Here is a 10791-nt window from a genome sequence, read left to right as displayed (position 1 = left end):
AATACTTTTTTTTTCAGAAACCTCGGATGCAACATGAGCATCAAAATGCATTACTTATTTTCACACAGGGATCGGTTTCCTGAGAATCTAGGATCAACGAGCGACGAACAGGGGGAGAGATTCCACCAGGACATGAAAGAGACCAGGTACCAGGGACGCTGGGATGCAGTCATCATGGCTGATTGCTGTTGGACTCTCAAGAGAGACATCCCCAGCCGCTAAGCATTCTAGAGAACCAAATAAACAGTTCATACTCTGAATATTGAACAACGATGACCTAACATTCAAATTACACGTGCTTACTTTTATCAATGTCTACTATTGTAAGCGAAGTTTGTAACATCTGATTAGCAAACTGTATAAGAAAACGATTTTTTTATCTTAAAAGCCTATTTCAGATGAGAATGTATTAACAAAAGTCAACCGATAATATCACAAAAATGTAATCGATTTAGAAAGAAAATCAGAAAAAAATCACCGTAACAAAATTGTTCCAAATCAGTTGAAAAAACAGACAGCTTACATTTTTTTTGTTACCCAATTTTATTATCAAATTGATTATCATTATTATCATTATCATTATTAGTATTGGTATTGTTATGATTGTTGTTGTGATCATTATTATCAATGTCATTGTCATTATTGTTATTATTGGTATTATTATTATTATTATTACTATTATTATTATTATTATTGTTTTGTTTTGTTGTTGTTGTTGTTGTTGTTTTATTATCCTTGTTGTTATTATAATTTTATCATTATTATTATTACTGTTATTATCATTATTATTTTCATCATCATTACCATTATTTTTATTATTATTATCATTATCATGATTATTATTGTTATTATTATAATCATCATTATTATCCTTATCATTATTATTATTGCTATTATTATTATTATTATTATTATTATTATTATTGTTGTTATTATTATTATTATTATTATTATTATTATTATTATCATTAGTATTAGTATTATTACTATTACCATTATTATTATTATTATCATCACCTTTGTTATTATTGTGATTAATATTGTTTTAATGATGTTAATTATTATTTTCACATTCTTTTTTCTCTCTCTCTTTATTCATCTATCTCTATCTATGTATCTATCTATCTATGTATCTCTCTATCTCTATATCATTATCATTATCATTCTTATTCTTATTATCATATAATGATGATGATGATAATAATAATAATAATAATAGTAGTAGTAGTAATAATAATAATAATAATAATAATAATAATAATAATAATAATAATAATAATAATAATAATAGTAATAATAATAATAATAATAATAATAATGATGATGATGATAATAATAATTAATAATCATAATAACAATAATAATGATAATGTTAATAGGAATAATAATAATAATTATTATTATTATTATCTTTATTATTATTATTATTACTATTGTTACTATTGTCATTATCATTATAGCTGTCATACTTTCAGTATTGTTATTATTATTATTTTATTATCATTATTATTGTTATTGTTATTATTATTATTATTGTTGTTATTATCATCATCATTATAATAATAATAATAATAATAATAATAATAATAATGATAATAATAATAATGATAATAATAATGATAATAATAATAAAGATAATAATAATAATTATTATTATCATCATATTATAATGATAATAATAATAATTATTATCAGTATTATTATTGGGATTGTTATTATTATTATTATTATTGTTATTATTATTGTTATTATTATTATTATTATTATAATTATCATTATTATTTTTTTTATTATTATCGATCATCAAATCTATTATTATCATCGATGTTATTATTAGTTTCATTATTATTGTTACTATTGTTATTATTACTATTGTTATTATTATCACTGTTATTATTATCATTATTTTTATTATTTTTGTTATTATTATTATCATCACTATTTTTCTTTAATCGTTAAATTATTATTATGAGTAAATCAATAGTTATTAACATCTTATCATAAGAGAAAATGAAAGATAAGTATAAATATAAAAGGAATAAAATGGAAATAAGCCACAAAATCAAAAATGCATAAAAAAGCATTTGTGTAAAGCAGAATATTTATGAAAAAAAAAGTAATAAAATGATATTTTTTTCAGGATGAGTGGCGGAAAAAATCACACCAAGGAGTTAATGACAAAAAAAAAAGTTAATTACTCTTTATTTTTACTTTTTTTTTTTTTTGTGAAATATAAGAAAATAAGTCGGTAATCCTAAAAGTCACTCTGCGAGGGAATGTTGACTCCTTTCAATGGTTTCTGTTGCCTTGATGTTTCTGATATATCACGATTATCTTCGATTTGCTCAGCCGTCAGTCATCACTGTTTTCTAATTTCATTTTTGTTATATCATCTATAACATAGAGAGGAAGAGAGAGGGGGAGAGAGAGAGAGAGAGAGAGAGAGAGAGAGAAGAGAGAGAGAGAGAGAGAGAGAGAGAGAGAGAGAGAGAGAGAGAGAGAGAGAGAGAGAGAGAGAGAGGAGAGGAGGACAGCATTCGTACATGCCAGGGGAACCGCCCGGGCGCATTTGTTAAGACTGCATTGTCTCTCCCGCCCAGAGGAACCTCCAGCTTTCAGTAGCGTGAGCGAATAGCACGTGTCTCGATCACTCTTTCGTCCTTCACCCCCCCCCCCACCCCCCCGCAAGAACATGGCATCAAACGCTGAGCCAAAATCGCCTGGGTATTCACAGAAGTCTCCGAAGAAGGTCGAATATAAGACAACTGATGTTTCTTTTGCAGAAATTGACAAGGTAAGAAACTTGAACTAGTCTCTCTCTCAACTTTAGCTTCTTGCAACACCATCCCTGTTGCTGATTATAGCTATATCCTTTGTAATATCGTCCGTTTATTTGCATGCAGTTCGAAAGCTTTGTGTTCGTCTGGCGGCCTCGAGCACCGCAGGCGGCGCCGCTCAGGAGACCAACACCTTCCGAGGACCCTGTGGCCTCGAGCTCCGCGGGCGGCGCCGATCGGGGGGAGGGCGCCTTCCGATGTCTCCTCATGGGCCAAAAGGTTATCTAGATTCCTAGCGGTTCAGGGTCACCGTTGCAGTGAGCTCCAGGTAAAGTTTTCACATCTTTGACACTTTTCCTTTTTTTTATTTAATATTATATAATCTATTTGATTTCTAGTTTTCCAATATGATGAAGTCCATGCGTAACGTCGTCTTGGGCCGGATGCAAACCAGAAGTGGGGCGCGCCTCCTCCTCCCGCCCTTTACTTCTTCTCGCCTCGCCTCCTGTCGCCTCCTTTCCTCCCCGTACTTCTCGGCTCCTTCCAGCTGACGGGCCTCCTGCCACCTGCTACCGTCGCCGCCAAGTCATCATACCAGAAGCAGTCCCTGAGCCCGCGGTGAGTCGTGCCCGAGCAGCTAACCCTCCTCGTCTCTCCGAGTTGGTCTCGCCGAGGTTCACCTTCCTGCGCCGTCGTTTCGTCATGTGATTCTGATTCTGATCACGCAAGTGGATGGAATTTTAGTTAAGTAACTGTATATCATAACAATAGTACTAATTGTATATCATAACTTCTGAAGCAACAGAAGTAATTGTAAGTATTATGAATATACATTGTAATATCTTTATTATATTTATTATTGTTATCGTTATTATTATTATTATTATTGTTGTTGTTTTGTTGCTGCTGTTGTTGTTGTTATTATCATTATAATAATAACAATAATATTAATAATAATAATAACCAAATGAGTAAAAAAATCGACACGACAGAGTGGGCAAGTACCTGCACTGGAAGATCTGCAAAAACTTTTCTATCGGAACACAGGATAAATGGTACAAACACCATCCAGAGCCAGTTACTGAAGGCAAAGATGCTACAATCTTGTGGAACTTTCCAATTCACACAGATCGTACTATACAGGCAAATCGTCCAGATATCGTCATCAAGGACAAAATAAACAACACTTGCCTGTTTATAGATATGAGCATCCCTTCAGACAGAAACGTCCTAACAAAAGTGTTTGAAAAGATATCAAAGTATAAAGACTTGGAAATAGAGGTGGAAAAGATGTGACATTTAAAAAACAAAACTTTGCCTGTTGTTATTGGAGCTCTTGGCCTTAAAAAAAAGGTACAGATAAGTTTCTTGAGCAAATACCAGGAAATCCAAAATTAGAAGAAATCCAAAAAATAGTCTTAAACAGCACAGCACATGTTCTCAGAAGAGCATTATCAATCTGATGTGTTCTTTGTGTGCGTGAATTGATTTGACTGGATGTTTTGATTTGTGGTTGTTCTGCATATTTTGCATGTTTTCGTTGATGTTCCATTGCCTCAAACTTCAATCACCCTGGGTCAATGGTAGTGACTCGGTGTTTGATTTTAATTAGCAGATCTAAGGAAACTTTCGTATAAAATAATAATAATAATAATAATCATAATAATAATAATTAGTATTATTATTATAATTATTATTATTACTATCATTATTATCAGTATTATTTTTATCATTATTATCAATATTATTATTATCATCATTGTCATTGTTATTATTATTATCATCATCATCATCATCATCATCATCATCATCATCATCATCATCATCATCATCATCATCGTCATCATGATCATCATCATTATTGTTATTATTATCATTATCATTTAACATGTGTATCATTAAGTAACCCGTTTGAAATATGTTTAAACTTTATAAATGTTCAGAATGAGCCCAGGCCATTTGTAATGATATACATTGTTTGATGATGATAATATTAATTATTATTATTATTATTGTCATCATTATTGTTATTATCATCATTATTACTCCGTTCAAATTGTTATATTTATCATTACTTATGTGTTTAGATTACTTGTTATCTTTATTTTGTCATCGATTAAATATTGATAACCTAAAATCATTTCATTCCAAATATAATGAAGAGATTCACTGATAATGGAAAGTATATCTTGAGTGCACGGAAATGATTTCTTAAAAAGTTAAATGAACTCAGCGAAAAGAGGAAATCAGTGTGTGTGTGTGTGTGTGTGTGTGTGTGAGAGAGAGAGAGAGAGAGAGAGAGAGAGAGGAGAGAGAGAGAGAGAGAGAGAGAGAGAGAGAGAGAGAGAGAGAGAGAGAGAGAGAGAGAGAGAGAGAGAGAGAGAGAGAGAGAGAGAGAGAGAGAGAGAGAGCGTGTGTGTCTATGTGTGTGTGAATTTGGTTTAGGAGATCGATATGAGAGAGGTGAAGACGATAGACTTTTGTAAATAAAATAACATAGCTATTCTCAACACCTTATTTCCACACACCACAAGACGACGTTACGCATGGACTTCATCAGATTGGAAAACTAGAAATCAAATAGATTATATAATATTAAATAAAAAAATGGAAAAAGTGTCAAGGATGTGAAAACTTTACCTGGAGCTCACTGCAACGGTGACCCTGAACCGCTAGGAATCTAGATAAGCTTTTGGCCCTTGTGTAAACTCAAGGCCGACGAGACCTTGCAAGGCCCTCCTCCCGATCGGTGCCGCCCGCGGTGCTCGAGGCCGCCAGACGAACGCAAAGCAAACTGTATGCGAAGAAACGGACGATGTTACAAAGGATATAGCTATAATCAGTAACAGGGATGGTGTTGAGAGACAGAGAGATAGATAGATAGATAGATAGATAGATAGATAGATAGATAGATAGATAGATAGATAGATAGAGAGAGAGAGAGAGGGCGGGGAGAACGAAAGCGTAATCGAGACACGTCTATGTCTATGCAAATTGGCAGTCTTTTGTTTTACTTCACAAATATTCTGCTTTATATAGATTTTTTTTTATGCATTTTTGATTTTGAAGTGTATTTCCATTTTATTCATTCTATATGTATATCTATCTCTCATTCTCTCATTTATTCCTTATGATAAGGATGATGCTAATAATTATTATTTTACATACATTAATGATTTAACACTTAAAGAACAATGGCAATATATATTATAAGAGATTTAATGATAAGATTATATATATAACAATAATAATAATTATTATATTAATATAAATACTATATATATAAATAATGATATGATAATATATATAATAATAATAACTAATAATAATAATAATAATATAATAATAATAATAATAATAATAATAATAATAATAATAATAATAATAATAATAATAATAAAAATAATAATAATAATATTAATGATAATAATAATAATAGTAATAATAATAATAATAATAATAATGATAGTATTATTAATAATAAAAATAAATAATAACAATGATGATAATGATAATGATGATGATGATGATGATAATGATAATGATAATGATAATGATAATGATAATGATAATGATAATGATAATGATAATGATGATGATGATGATGATGATGTTGATGATAATAATAATAATGCTTCATTGATTCATAAGCGAATCAATGAAACATTGGAACACAGAGCTGAATGCGGGCCAAAATAGACTTGGAAATGTGAAAATAAGCGAGGAATTTTTCAGGGGGATAGCCTATCCCCACTCCTGTTTGTAATGACAATGATCCTATTGACACGGATACTGAGGAAGACAAACATTTCCTATGAAGTCAAGAAGAAAGGCGAGAGAATCAACCACTTACTGTTCATGGATGATCTAAAACTATTTGCGAAAAATGAGGATCAAATAGACAATTTAGTAAATACAGTAAGAATATTCTCAGAAGACATCAAAATGGAGTTTGGATTATCAAAATGTGGCGTGTTAATCATGAAAAAAGGAAAGATAGTTAAATGGCCTGTGCATGTCAGATGATACAATGATGAGAAATATTGAGGAAAGTGGATACAAGTATCTTGGTATTTTGGAAGCTGATGGCATTAAACATGATGAGATGAAAGAACAATTGACGAAAGAATACATCAGAAGAGTCAGAAACATACTGAAATCGAAGCTAAACGGGGAAACATAATTTCAGCCATCAATTCAAGAGCGTTTCATCTCAGATATGGGGCGGGGATCATAAAGTGGACAAAGAATGAATTGGAAGAATTGGACAGAAAAACAAGAAAACTGATGACAATGTATGGTGTGCACCACCCCAAAGCAGATGTTGATAGGCTATATTTGAAGCGATGTGACGGTGGGAGAGGCTTGATAGGAGCTGAAGAATGTGTGCAGGCAGAAGTAAATAGTCTTGACAAGTACCTAGGTGCATCAAAGGAAAAAATGTTTAAAGAAGTAAGCCTCAGTAGTACCCTTGAAAACAAAAAGTATGGGAGGAGCAAAGAGGATGTACAGAAGAAACATCAAGAGGAATATGAGAGTAAAGCACTGCATAGCCAGTTTCAAAAAGTTATAGAAAAAGTAAAAGGCAGTAAATCATGGGAGTGGTTGAAAAAGGGCTATTTGAAGAAAGAAACAGAAAGTACAATTATAGCAGCACAAGATCAGGCCCTTTGTACAAGGAATATGATAAAAACTGTGTATGGGGAGAACGCTGATTCAACTTGTAGGGTATGTGGTTCTGGAGATGAAACAGTGGCGCATATTGTGTCAAAATGCCAAAAACTAGCACAGAAAGAATATAAACAGGTGAGACATGATAATGTTGCAAAAGTAATCCACTGGAAGCTTTGTGAAAAATGGGGATTTGGGAAGTCTGATCAGTGGTACACACACAAGCCTGAGAAAGTGCTGAAATCAGAAGACTGCAAGATTTTATGGGATTTCCCCATACAGACCGACAAGACACTAGAGCACTACAGACCTGATATCACTGTAATTGAGAAAAAGACTAAGAAATGCCTTCTCATCGACCCAGCATGCCCAGTTGACACACGTATTGAAAAGAAAGAAGAAGAAAAGTGTAACAATTACTGCGACCTGAAATATGAAATTGCAAGAATGTGGAGAATGAAAGATGTTGAAGTTATTCCAGTAGTAATAGGGGCATTAGGGACAGTGACAAAGCAGTTCGAGAAATGGATACAGAAGCTGGATTTGGAAATTACAGTTGAAATGTTACAAAAACCTTGTTTACTAGGAATAGCAAGAATAATTCGAAAAGTACTGGACATGAAGTGAAAAGTAAAAGAGAAAGAAGCTACAATACCTAAGATCACTGGTTGTGGTCCGCTACTGCAGCTCATTCACCAAGACGTAAGACCAATTTTGAGAGTACCAGAAATAACAATAATAATAATAATAATAATAATAATAATAATAATAATAATAATAATAATAATAGTGATAATGATAATAATGATAATAATGATAATAATGATAATGATAAAGATAATAATGATAAAGATACTACTACTACTACTAATGATAATAATGGTAATGATAATAATAATAATAAAATAATGATAATAATAATAATAATAATAATAATAATAATAATGATAATAATGATAATGATAATAATCTTCTTTCTTTTAACGGTAGGTTCATGTCTGAGCCGCCGCGGTTACAGCATGATACTTAATTGTAGTTTTCCTGTTGTGATGCTCTTGGAGTGAGTACGTGGTAGGGTCCCCAGTTCCTTTCCACGGAGAGTGCCGGTGGTACCTTTTTTAGGTAATCATTCTCTCTATTTATCCGGGCTTGGGACCAGCACTTGACTTGGGCTGGCTTGGCCACCCAGTGGCTAGGTAGGCAATCAAGGTGAAGTTCCTTGCCCATAATAATAATAATAATAATAATAGTAATAATAATAATAGTAATAATAATAATAATAATAATAATAATAATAATAGTAATAATAATAATAATAATAATAATAATAATAATAATAATAATAATAAATAATAGAAAAAAACTATAATAATGATATTAATCACAATGATAATAATAATAATAAAAAAATAGATAGATAGAGATAGATAGATAGATGAAAGATAGATAGATAGACAGATAGACAGACAGACTGATAACTAGATAGATAGATAGACAGACAGACTGATAACTAGATAGATAGATAGATAAATAGACTGACAGATAGATAGACATAGATAGATAGAACTCCTTGGTTACTGTTCCGGCACCGGATTTCATCACATTGTGGCTATTCGTCCGGCATGCATGCTTAGCGCACGAACACACTCTCGCGCTTGCGCAATCATCAAAACAAACATTGGCGCCATATTTTGTCTTAGGCGCCGTTGATTGGGGATAATAATGGATTCCACACGGGGACCTCTGAAAACAAATTTGCCGAATAATGACAAGCTGGAGATTTTCAATAGCCAATGAAAGACCATATTTTAGACTTTTCTAGGGGATCATGCCCTGGAGTTCCCTGTGCTATCACCCTCTATCTATCTCTGCTATTTATTTTCGACACGGGGATCTCTGAAAACAAACAAATTTGCCGAACAATGACAAGTTGGAGATTTTCAATTAAATGGCAAACAAAAATTGCATCCTGCAATATTGCCGGGAAATAGCTCTACAGGATAGGTGTCTGACAGAAAATGCCGGAAAGGTATTCCAAATGACACGAGATACGACAACGAAACTCTCGTGAAATTGTTAGATACAATCATAGCATGAACGTAAGCGCGAGAGTGTGTTCTTGTATGAAAGTGCTCTGTTGCAATTCGGCCAAACTCTTTTTCACGGCAGCAAAACTTGCAAATTCGTTCCCAACTTTAAAACAATCCATTGTTATCCACCGTCAACGGCGAGTAAGACAAAGAGATAGAGAGAGAGAGAGAGAGAGAGAGAGAGAGAGAGAGAGAGAGAGAGAGGAGAGAGAGAGAGAGAGGGAGAGTGAGAGAGGGAGAGAGAGAGAGAGAGGGAGAGAGAGAGAGAGAGGGAGAGAGAGAGGGAGAGGGAGAGGGAGAGGGAGAGGGAGAGGGAGGGGGAGAGGGAGAGGAGAGGGAGAGGGAGAGGGAGAGGGAGAGGGAGAGGGAGAGGGAGAGGGAGATAGAGAGAGAGACAGACAACCAGACAGACATAGAGAGAGAGAAAAACACTGATTTAACATAAGGTTTCTTACCTCGTTAATTTCTGAAAATGGATGTCTTATGTTTGTCCTTCTCTGGAGTCATTTTCAGTTAATTCCCAGTCGATTCGGGCTCAGCATTTGATGCCATGTTCTTGGGGGGAGGGGGGGGGGTGAAGAACGAAAGAGTATCGAGACATGTGTTCTTCGCTCACGCAGCTAACAGCTACTGAGAGCCGGAGGTTCCTCTGGGCGGGAGAGAAAATGCAGTCTTAGCAAATGCGCCCGGGCGGTTCCCCTGGCATGTACGAACGAACGCTGTCCTCCTCTCCTCTCTCTCTCTCTCTCTCTCTTCTTTCTCATCTCTTCTCTCCTCTCTCTGCTCTCTCCTCTCTCTCTCTCTCTCTCTCTCTCCTCTCATCCTCTCTCTCTCTCTCCTCTCTCTCTCCTCTCTCTCTCTCTCTGACTCTCTCCCTCTCTCTCTCTCCCTCTCTCTGTCTGTCTGTCTGTTCTTCTCTCCTCCTCTCTCCCCTCATCATCTCTCTCTCTCTCTCTCTCTCTCTCTCTCCTCTCTCTCTCCTCTCTCCTCTCTCTCTCTCCTCCCTCCCTCTCTCTTCCCCCTCCCCTCTCCCTCTCTCGCTCCCCCTCTCTCTTTAAGATCATTTTTTTCATTCGTAGTATTCTATCATAAAAGTATTCCGCGGTCCGTTTCCTGGTCAGTCAGAATTTTCGTCTGTCTGTCTATCTCTCTGTCTCTGACTCTCTCTCTCGACTCTCTCTCTCTCTCTCTCTCCTCTCTCTCTCTCTTCTCTCTCTTCTCTCTCTCTCTCTCTCTCTCTCTCTCTCTTCTCT

The 10791-nt window shown here is 34.2% G+C and overlaps 1 long non-coding RNA gene across 1 annotated transcript; it reads right to left on the bottom strand.

The window, feature by feature from the left end:
* Positions 1 to 2212: 2212 nt before the first annotated feature.
* Positions 2213 to 10186, bottom strand: LOC119597898. Its single transcript, XR_005230891.1, has 3 exons — positions 9994 to 10186; positions 5418 to 5571; positions 2213 to 3493 (listed from the first exon to the last, which is right to left on the bottom strand). It is a non-coding gene; the product is annotated as an uncharacterized LOC119597898 (long non-coding RNA).
* Between the last annotated feature and the right edge of the window lie 605 nt (positions 10187 to 10791).

Source organism: Penaeus monodon, chromosome 40 (genome assembly GCF_015228065.2).
Source record: "Penaeus monodon isolate SGIC_2016 chromosome 40, NSTDA_Pmon_1, whole genome shotgun sequence".
Classification (NCBI taxonomy): Eukaryota; Metazoa; Arthropoda; class Malacostraca; order Decapoda; family Penaeidae; genus Penaeus; species Penaeus monodon.
The sequence above is the reverse complement of the archived record's forward strand: the minus strand, read 5'-3'. Positions and strand labels throughout refer to the sequence as shown.